We start from the raw sequence: 10,418 nt of genomic DNA, 5'->3' as shown, positions 1-10,418 counted from the left end.
AAACTAATGTAGATAGTCTAAAGATACAAGGATAGATAAGAAAAAAATATGATAATATCATATTTTTATCTATGTGACTAACGAATTATTGATGAACTGTTATCTGAATTAAAATCTTAAAAAATTTAATATAATTATATCAAAATTATAGAACTTACTATATATCTTAAAATTTCAGTAAAAATCAGTATAAATTACCTTTTATTTTAAGAAGGCTTGCCTAAACAACCCCGGGGTTTCAGCCAAAAGAGATGCGGTATGAGAGCAAAAAATATGTACAATTATTATATTGGATTTGTTGGAACAAAAAAATATGTCCTTCACTTATCAACGTTACGCTTAAAAAAAAAAAAATCATCACATTTAAAAAAAAAAAAAAAAAAGAAGTTATAATATATTGACAATGATATAACAATAATATTCCCATAACTTTCTTTATAAAAATATTTTGTTATAAAATGACTGATTCCAATCTAATTGCGTTATTCTATAAAAAAAAAAAAATTGAACTTAACAATGAAAATGAAAACACAAAACTTGTTACGTAAGAATTTTCATTAGTCAAACTTGCGTGTCTCCCTAAAACAAAACCAAAAAAAATAGAGAAGAAAGACTAGAGGTATAAAAAATATTTTGTTATAAAATGAATGATTTCAATCAAACGCATTATTCTATAAAATAAAATTAAAAATTGAACTTAACAAAAATGAAAACACAAAACTTATTATGCAAGAATTCTGATTAATCAAACTTGCGTGTCTCCCAAAAACAAAATAAAAAAACAATAGAGAAGAAAGACTAGAAGGAGACAAACCAAGTAACAAAATGAAGAAATTCAAAAATTATGTCACTTGTTTGCATGTGCAAGAAATATGAGCATTGCTAGAAGTACAAATAAAATTACTTAAAAAACTATACACTATTTCTATGAGTGTGAGTCGTACAGCATGCGAATCTCACAAACCATTTCTCTTATTATATATTAAATGCAACTTTTTTAAACTTAAAAAATTAATAATAAAGGGTTTAGATTCTTTCAAATTGGCCATATTAACTTGAAAGAGTGTTGGATTTGGTAGATCTATTTTAGAGTCGATCTCGATGATCTAAATTGTTTACTTTTTAGTACTCATTGAGTACGATATTCAGACGAAAATGTAAGATCATTGGATGTCGATAGCTGTATGGTTGAATCACATTTGTATTAGAAAAAATGGATGGTTACTCTTAAAATTATAATTTTTGTTCATTTTTTAAAAACAAATGTGATTTAAACATTATAGTTACCTACATCCGATCATCTTAATTTTTTATATGAATATTCTATTGAATGAGTTCTGCAAAGCGAATGATTTACATCATCAAGATCGGTTTCAAAATAAACCCACCAAATCCAAATGCCCCCCTTCAAGTTGAATGACCAATTTCAGAGAATCAAATACCATAACAAAATAAAATAAAAGTTAGAAACACATATCACACTTTTTTAATTTTTAATTTTTATTTTTATGGAAAAACTTGATACTTAATATATAGCACATCCAACAATAAGTCGTTAATTAAAGTATATCAGGGTGCAAAATAGATCCCAAAAGGGATAAAGAAAAGAAAACCTCTACACAAGGAAAATAAAATCTCCATGAATGGAGGATAAATCCTTTACATAGAAAGATATATATTATTGCAAAAAAAAAAGAAGAAGAAGAAGAAGAAGAAGAAGAAGAAGAAAAAAAAAAAGAAAAAATCACCACCAAAAAAGCATTGGCTTCATGATTCATTCATCGTTGCAATTGGTAACTATGGTACCTTAATCGCAGCCTCTACATTACAATACAAAAATATTCTGGATATGAGGTGGTCACTCAGCATATAAAAGCGTGTTTAGCAGCATTGGATCTCAGTCAAGAATTAGATTTGAGTAATGATCTGAAAGCTTTTTTGGTGGCAAGCCGATGATGGAGACGAGAAGAATGATAGTGGCTAGCATGGTGATGACCAATAAAGAAAATAGGATAAGCTGTGAGAGAAGAAACGAATGGGAGATGTTGATTAAAACCACCACCTTCTTTCCCATATAGAATAGAGAAAGAGGGAGCAAGGCTAGGGTTTTTTAGAGAGAGAGAGGTTGGGGTTTCTTAAAGAGAGTGAGAACGGTTAGGGTTTCTTAAGCTATGCTTTTTAATAATTAATTTTTCAAATTTAATTAAATTATTTTTATAACATTAAGGGCAAGTTTGGGAACTCCCTATTTTAGTCAAAAAATTAAAAAGTTACTATCAAAAATTTAACTCTCATCTCTATTTTTATGCACTTCTATTTGTAAAAGGTCAAAAAATCAACTAAAATAACTAGTTCCCAAAAACAACCCTAACTTTAAATGAAAGCCAAAGTAAACTACCAACACAAATACTGAAAATAAAAAGAAAAATGATTCATCTCCCTAATTTGGTCCCCTTAATTCCACATTCAATGATGTGGAATTAGGAAGACTAAAGATGAGAGAGATAGAGATAGAGAGAGAGGATTGTGAGACTACTCCACATGAGTCTTAGCCATGTCATTAGGAGTGGAATTGGAAGGCCTCAATTAGGGAATATAACAAGATTGAATTAAAAAAAGGTATTCAAGCCATAGGTTCATTTTTTAATCTTTTGGGCCATTAAGCCCAAGCTCTAATATCTTTAAGTCAAAAGGACACTATGTGGTGAAATCACCATATCTCTCTATTTGTTGAAATCAACCTATCTATTGAATCTATCTGTCCTATTAGTTTTGCTATCTGTGCAAATTGAATTTATCTGTCTTGGTATTTTTGCTTATCTATCTTAGTATTTTTTTAATCTATCCAAATTTAATTTATTGTGCAAATTATTTAACTTATTTGTCCTATAATTTGTATAGATAAATATCGTTTTAGGCCTCCCTCCTCCCCCCCCGGCGGCACCCAAAAAAAAAAAAAAACCTTAAATACCCTTAAAATATAGAGAAAATGAGGTACTTGCAAAAGGTGAGTGATCATATTTGAAAAAAAAGAAGAAGTTCTAGTAGAGTCCATTTCTGAATCAAATTTCCATGAAAGAAATAAAATTAAAAACGGACCTATTTGTCGAAATGTAAGAATTATATAGTAACTGAGATAGTAGAGAGAGCATCGCAGTTTAGTAGGTCTGATTTAAGTAAGAGAATGGAAACAAAGCGTACCCTTCAATGACAAATTCTTATCAATGTTACACACACACACACACACACACACACATATATATATATATATAGAGAGAGGGGTGAGAAGAAGGAAATTGAACAAATGAAAGAGAGAATGTGTCAATGAAAACAAGGGAGGGTTTGAGTGTTCACAAATTGAATGCTTCGCCAAACAAGTAGAGAGAGAAATGAAAAAAAGGTGAAATTTGATTCTTTGAGATTTGTTCTGACCACTGCACCACCATTCCCTTCGACGAGTTTTGCTTCACTCACTCCAACTTCTTTCAACTCAACGTTTCCGAACTCTCTCTCGCTCTCTCTCAAATGATCAAAACCTCAATCTCAACCCCGATCAAATTGTATTCTTATTAATAAATAAAATTTTATCTTATGTCTAATTTCTCAAATTCCCTTTAAAATGATTTTTTTCACCAATTTTTTCATTAAAAAAAGACTAAACAACGGTCTTATAAAACTTGCACAAAAAACATGGACAATACGAAAAAGTTGGGCTTTCTTAACCAAACACGCTAGTAATAATATTATTATTATTAACATGATGCCATGACACGCGGAAGTTGGCCTTTTTAATATGAGTTTTTACTGCGTCCTCTAACACAAGACTTGGACCACAGCCCATTACCCATCATGGCCTCTGTTTTTGAACATAGAATGGGTCACCCGTGGGCCTAGTCAACCTCCTGATAGCTCAGTCAATATTTTCAACAATCTAACCCTACTCTTACTCTTGAGAAAACTTCATAACAAAACAACGGTAATACACGTTATCATTAGAATGTGATACGTGAGTTAATGGGAGTGAGTTGGGGATTGTGATTATCTTAATTATAAAAAAAGTGAAAGATTTTTATTATATTATTTAAAAAATTTAAAAGTTCTTTTTAAATTTAAAATATTAATAGATTGTCATTATTATGTCTCACTCTTTATATGATGTAATTGAGATATTTAAGGAAGAGAATTACAATCTTAAGAAACAAAAATATAAAATATTATATGATTAAAATTTATTTGAGGTCTGAACCTTACTCCACTTAGGATGAATTTGATTAGGCCATAAAGTATGAACTTGACTAGGCCATAAAGTATGCTTTTTTTTTTTTGTATATTTGTGTGTTCATTCTCACCTAAATTCCAGTATGCCTTTTTCTCTTAGGGTTCGCTGCCGTAGATTTACTATTAAGTTTTTCTGAGACTAATTCTAATGTTGATAAGTTTTTTAATAACTTAGGGTGTCGGAGTTAAATTACCCGTATCTCAACTAATTTTTGGGTACAACTAATATTTGGGGATTAATCTCACCATCCACTAGTAGAGGCCCAATTAAAGTTAGAGTAAAGGTTTGTATAGACTGGCTGAATATAAAGATTGATAGCATCCAAGATGTTTTGAACCGGAAAGTTAGAAAGAAACAAACTCCTAAATTTCAAACCCACACCATTAGGCCAACCCTTCGCGGTTAATTTTAAGTTGTGTTTGAGAAGTTAGTTGACTTTTTTTTATAGTTGATTTGATTGTTGTGAGAAAAAAAATAAAACGGTTATAATTTAAATGTTAACTATTTTAACTTAAAAAATTCCTTTACCAAACAGGCCATAGAATATATAGACATTCATCTCTACGTTTCCATTCTCATCCTTCAAATCCCTCCTATGTATCAGCATATGAGAGAGAGAGAGAGAGAGAGATCACCAGTATGGCCACCCTAAAAGTTTCAACTCTTCTATTTTCTTCTTCTTCATCTTCAAGCCCTTTATCTTGTTCTTCAAACAGAATAAATGCCGCCACACATAATTCAAAGCTTAGAAGAGCTTGTATTTCCAGTTCAAATCTTCCAACCAAAAACTTGGTACATGAATTCAATATAAAAAATGGAATATTCGCAACCACAACCACAATCACAGACACAATCCTATCTAAAAGCGATGAAACAACTTGCCCGACAATAGTCGATGAACCACCTCCACTGTCCACTGACATTTCCACTGCCAAGCTTTATGCAATCTTAGAAGCCATAGCTGACAGAGTAGAAATGCACAAAACCATCGGTGAACAGAGAGACAACTGGAACGCCCTTCTTCTGAGCTCTATCAACACAATCACTCTCTCTGCCGCGACCATGGCAGGACTTGCAGCAAGCAATACTATTGCTGCCATTGGAGTGCCACTTTTTGCTTTTAAATTGTCATCAACACTCTTGTTTTGTGCAGCCACAGGGATGTTGATGGTGATGAACAAGCTCCAACCATCACAACTTGCTGAAGAACAGCGCAGCGCTGCCCGGTTGTTTAAGCAAATCTATGGAGAAATTGAAATCATTCTGGCTCTTCGCGACGTCAATCAAAATGATGTCAATGAGGCAATGGAGAAGGTTTTGGCACTTGACAAAGCATACCCACTTCCCTTACTTGGAGTCATGCTTGAAAAGTTTCCTTTAACATTTGAGCCTGCTGTTTGGTGGCCATCAAAACATGCCCAAAATGAAAGAAAAGTATATGAAGAAAGAGAGGTTAATTGGGAGAAGAGAGAGAGAAATGGATGGAGTGAGGAGATGGAAGTGGAAATGAAGGAGATTGTTGAAGTATTGAAGAGAAAAGACATTGTAGACTATGTGAGATTAGGTAACTTGGTGTTAAAGATTAACAAAATATTGGCCATTTCAAGCCCTATTCTCACTGGTGTTGCAGCTGTTGGGGCATCTTTTTCCCATGGACCAGTGGCGGTTGTTGCCGCAGCTTTAGCAAGTGTAGTTAACACAATAGAGCATGGAGGGCAAGTTGGGATGGTGTTTGAGATGTACAGAAACTCTTCAGGCTTCTTTGGACTTTTGCAGGAATCAATTGAATCCACACTTGAGAGAGAAGTGGAAAAGAGAGAAAATGGAGAACTGTTTGAGATGAAGGTGGGTTTGAAGTTGGGAAGAAGCTTATCAGAGCTTAGAGACCTTGCTTCCTCATCAGCCTCGTCGCATATAGATGGAAACTCCATTGATGAATTTGCAAGCAAGCTCTTCTGATTGTGAATACATATACTTTTTATTTTTATTTTCTATTTTAGAAGTTGTTGTATATAATGTATAGTTATGTGAAAGGATAGCTTCACGTACGTTGTTTTGGGAAGTAGGTTAAAGGTTGGTTCTTTAATTTTTTTTGAAGTGTGTAAAAAAATAAAGGAATGATATAAAATCAAAAAATCAAAAAAATTGGTTTTAATCTCTTTGTCAAAGGAAGCTGTTGTTAACCTCTTTAGTGGTACAGGTCCGATACATGAAAATAATGTCGTAAAAAATAGTCAGATTGCAAATACATCTTGTTTTTCTAGACCTGCTTTAATAATAATTTCAAGTGCTTATAGCAGCTTTTGTTGTATAATTATATAAGATTGAAATGTTGTTCACCCCAAATCTCATTGTATAAAAGAATTTAATATTGTTTCCCCAACAAGTTTTCAATATTGTTGGTCTTACTAGACTCAACTTTCAACTTTCTTTTACAAGTTCAAAAGTTTTTAATTATGCAGCCAAGTTCATGGAGCTGTGCTCGAGCAAGTCACAGAGATTTGAATTAGCTAAAGCACTCATTAAAGTAATATATATGAGTGGTGCTACGTGTACTAATTAGCGTACTAATTAATGTACTAACACTAGTTATAACCTTATGATTGACCCCACTCATTATCTAAATTACAAATACCAAAAACATATTAAATTATGCCATATCATCAATTGGTACACTAGTTAGTACATTAATTGGTATATATAACATTACTCAATATACATATGCTCTTCCATGTGGTTTTGAAGTAGAGGAAAAAAGTAAATTGAATTGTCTAAACATGACCAAGTTGGTTATACAATAACAGAATCGTATGATTTTGATCAATTGAAAATGTTAGGCTTTTGATTTTCTAATATGGATTTACTTTCAAAATTTGGTCCTCAACCCAGATTCGCTCAAATATTTAGCCATGCCACGTTGGTGAATATACATATCAACATGGTGTCCTGACGTGTTGTCATATATATTATCGGGTGATTATTGAATATTTTGAGAGTATAGTCACATTGTGCTTCATGATATTATAATTGATGGAGAAAATGAGATATTTTATTTTTGTGCTGGGTGATTGAGGAACATAAAAGGGCATGATGAATTATGGTTGGTGAAAGAGTATAGACATGTGGTACTCCGAGAGTACCTAATAATTTTCCTATATTATCAATACGTTTTTCTAAGATTTAACCGAAGGATAATCATTCAATAATATCATAATATAGGCATGTGATCACAATATTATGGAGTATCATGATTTTATTTATTTTTTATTTTTTTTTCTATTTTTTTTCCACAAAAAATGACACTAGGCCTTAGACAGGCTGGGCATTGAGTGAGCCTTGAGCGGGCCAAGCTGGGCTCGGGCCCAGGTCGGACCCACCCTAGGTCGCGGGCCATTTTTACACTTCTACTTGTACTTGACTAAACATTATATGCTGAAAGTTTCTACTTATGCAATTGTTTTTGAACAAATTATTGAAATAGAAAATGATATACAAACTTACTTTGAAGTCACACTTTCTCAATTTAATGATATCTAAGTGAGATGATTAGTTGATGATTAAATAAGGTATGAAAAAAAGAATTATTTTAGATATTATAATAAATTGTCACATTATTAGTGTGGAGTATATTGATGCAATGTCTTCAAAAGCAAAGGCCTCAAGAGTTTCGAGAGTGTCATCTTTAGCCTCAGCTTCATCTTTATAGTCAGCTTCAGTTGCAGCTCCACCTATAACTGCTTCAATTGCAATTGGGAAATTAACATGTGCTCAAGAGATGTGTCCAGCTCATCAAGTTTGTTAGGAATTGGTTATAACTAACTAAATAGAGCATGTGTGTAATTGTGTTAGATATTTTTTAAAGAGTATGTGAGCGTGGTATATATAGCAGATGTATCATTCTATTTGGGATACCTTGAATATTCTAGAATAATAAACAATGAGTATTGAATCATAATTTTCTTCATGGTATCAATGCTGTGGTATCCATGGCTTCTTCAACTCGAGTTCTTTACCTTCTTTCATGGCTGCGCTTCTATTCCTTCAAATCTTTCTTTGTTGATTTCCAATCTTTCCTCGTTTATCACAATTAAACTTGATGCTTCAAATTTCTTGATCTGAAAAAATCAAAAGCGGAATATTTTGACTGCAACTAGTCTTTTTGGCTTTGTTGATTGTACTATACCATGTCCCCAAGTGATTACAGATGCATCTGGTTCAGAGGTTGATAATCTTGCATATCTGCAATGAAAAATTGTCGATGCTCACTTGCTCAGTTGCACTTCTGCAACTTTGTCACCTGTAATCTATTTATCTATTCATTTTCCACTACAAAAAAAATTGCTTACGGTGGTGCTTCCATCAAGGTGTTTTTAAAAACGTTGTGATACATCTCAATGGCAGACACGCTTTTCAAAGAGTAATATCACCTAAATTTATAGGATGCCCTTTTGATTGTCTCAATGAGGCAAGTCTGTTTAACTTCACAGAGACTTAACCCATATCTATTCATTCAAACATTTCCAAGTGGCTCTATCTCTCTCTCTCTCTAAAATGGTTCTCTCTCACTAGCCCTGGTTAAGGAGCCGTGGATGCAACAGCAATGAAGACTTCCTGGAGTTTATAGATCTACAGAGAGATTGATGCTTCTAATCTCAACGATTTCTTGTTCAATCTGGATCTCGATTTCGATTTGTGCACTAGGTCTTAGGATTTAATATTTTCCTTCGAGATTTTTCGATTTCCCTTCGAGATTTTTCGATTTCCCTTAATCTTTACCGATCTAGGTCTTCGTTTTTCATGGATTCAGGTATCCAATCGCTCGTGATTTGGAGTTGCTGAGTTCACTTGAGATACAGAGCTTTCATGGTAGCGATCTTGTATTTATTTACTAGTTTTCATATCTGTTCAAATTTATTATTGAAAATTATTGTATTTACATTTGATTAGGGTTTTGATTTTCATTATAGGGCTTGTTATTCATCGAGTTTGATCTAGACTTACTATGAGTGAACTCAAGATTCAGAGATTTTCATCACTACACAGTAACGATCTGGATCTGTGTTCCATTTAAATAAACTCTTGCTTAGGTTTCGATTTTCATCGGCGATCTTGGTTCTCATCTCTTCCATAAACGATGGCTCGAGCTTGGTATGGATGATTTGGATCTGATCTAGGGTTATGTTTCTCTCAGGTATGGTTGTTTTATATTTTTCAGTTCTCAGGTATTCGGCTTTAATAGTTTTTTTTTTTTTTGGGATAAATTCGGCTTCAATAGTTTTGATCTACAGTTGTATTTGATTCAAATAGATTTTCTTGTTTGTTCCACAAATAGGCAGCTAAGAAATTTTCAATGTTTTTCTCTTACTTTTTCTCTGTTCTTCTCTTTATTCGATCGTCTCACTACATATGTGTGTTTATATAGTTTGGATTTTGGGTTGAATTCCTATTAAATTTCAGATAATATTTATGGGTTAAATTTATCTTCAATTTGGGTTGATTATATAGAATCATGTTTCCTAGAAAGTATAGTTCATGATATGAAAAAAAGAAAAAAAAATTAATTCAATCTTAAGTGGGAGTTCTTGGTAATTTTTTTAGTGGCAAGAAACAAAGAAAGAGCTCAGATTCAGTTGATAATGAAATCATGTTAATGAAAAATAAAATTGTAGGTACTTTTCATTTTACCCACAAAGGTTTTTTTGTTTTTGGTTTTTGTTTTTGTGATTATGAATAAAGGGTCCAGTTTAAAACAGTTCACCTAAGGCCCCCAAGAACTTAGAGCCAGCCTTGGATACTAACAAATATACCAACAAACATCTATACTAATCAAAACACAAAGCTTACACGTGAATTCCACTTGACATGTCTCAACTTGACATTGTGCCTAATTGAAATGTTTGTTGGTTCCTAATTAAAATCTGACAGTTAAAAATAAAGTAAAATTGAGAACTTTGATTTCTTCTTTGCCCCTACTATTTGCTTCGCTTTCTACACTTCACAAGTAAGTACTTTCAATTCACCAAAATTTTAGAAATTAACGTTTCGATTTGTCTGATTTTGTGCAACACAAAACAAGTATGACTTTCGTAAATGTCTTGAGTGCACAAATGTGTAATTGGTTTTGATGGGTGTTTTGTTT

General features: G+C 32.6%; 1 long non-coding RNA gene and 1 pseudogene across 2 annotated transcripts; both read left to right on the top strand.

Moving 5' to 3' along the window:
* Positions 1-4,862: 4,862 nt before the first annotated feature.
* LOC114304791 (putative F-box protein At4g22030 pseudogene) lies at positions 4,863-6,447 on the top strand (annotated as a pseudogene). The gene has a single exon (XR_014339954.1). The product of XR_014339954.1 is annotated as a putative F-box protein At4g22030 pseudogene (transcript).
* Positions 6,448-8,830: 2,383 nt separating this feature from the next.
* Positions 8,831-9,728, top strand: LOC145799118 (uncharacterized). Its single transcript, XR_014341136.1, has 3 exons — positions 8,831-8,980; positions 9,087-9,145; positions 9,247-9,728. It is a non-coding gene; the product is annotated as an uncharacterized LOC145799118 (long non-coding RNA).
* The last annotated feature ends 690 nt before the right edge of the window (positions 9,729-10,418 follow it).

This window comes from Camellia sinensis, chromosome 9 (genome assembly GCF_055761805.1).
Source record: "Camellia sinensis isolate YWXY chromosome 9, ASM5576180v1, whole genome shotgun sequence".
In the NCBI taxonomy this organism is placed as follows: Eukaryota; Viridiplantae; Streptophyta; class Magnoliopsida; order Ericales; family Theaceae; genus Camellia; species Camellia sinensis.
The sequence above is the reverse complement of the archived record's forward strand: the minus strand, read 5'-3'. Positions and strand labels throughout refer to the sequence as shown.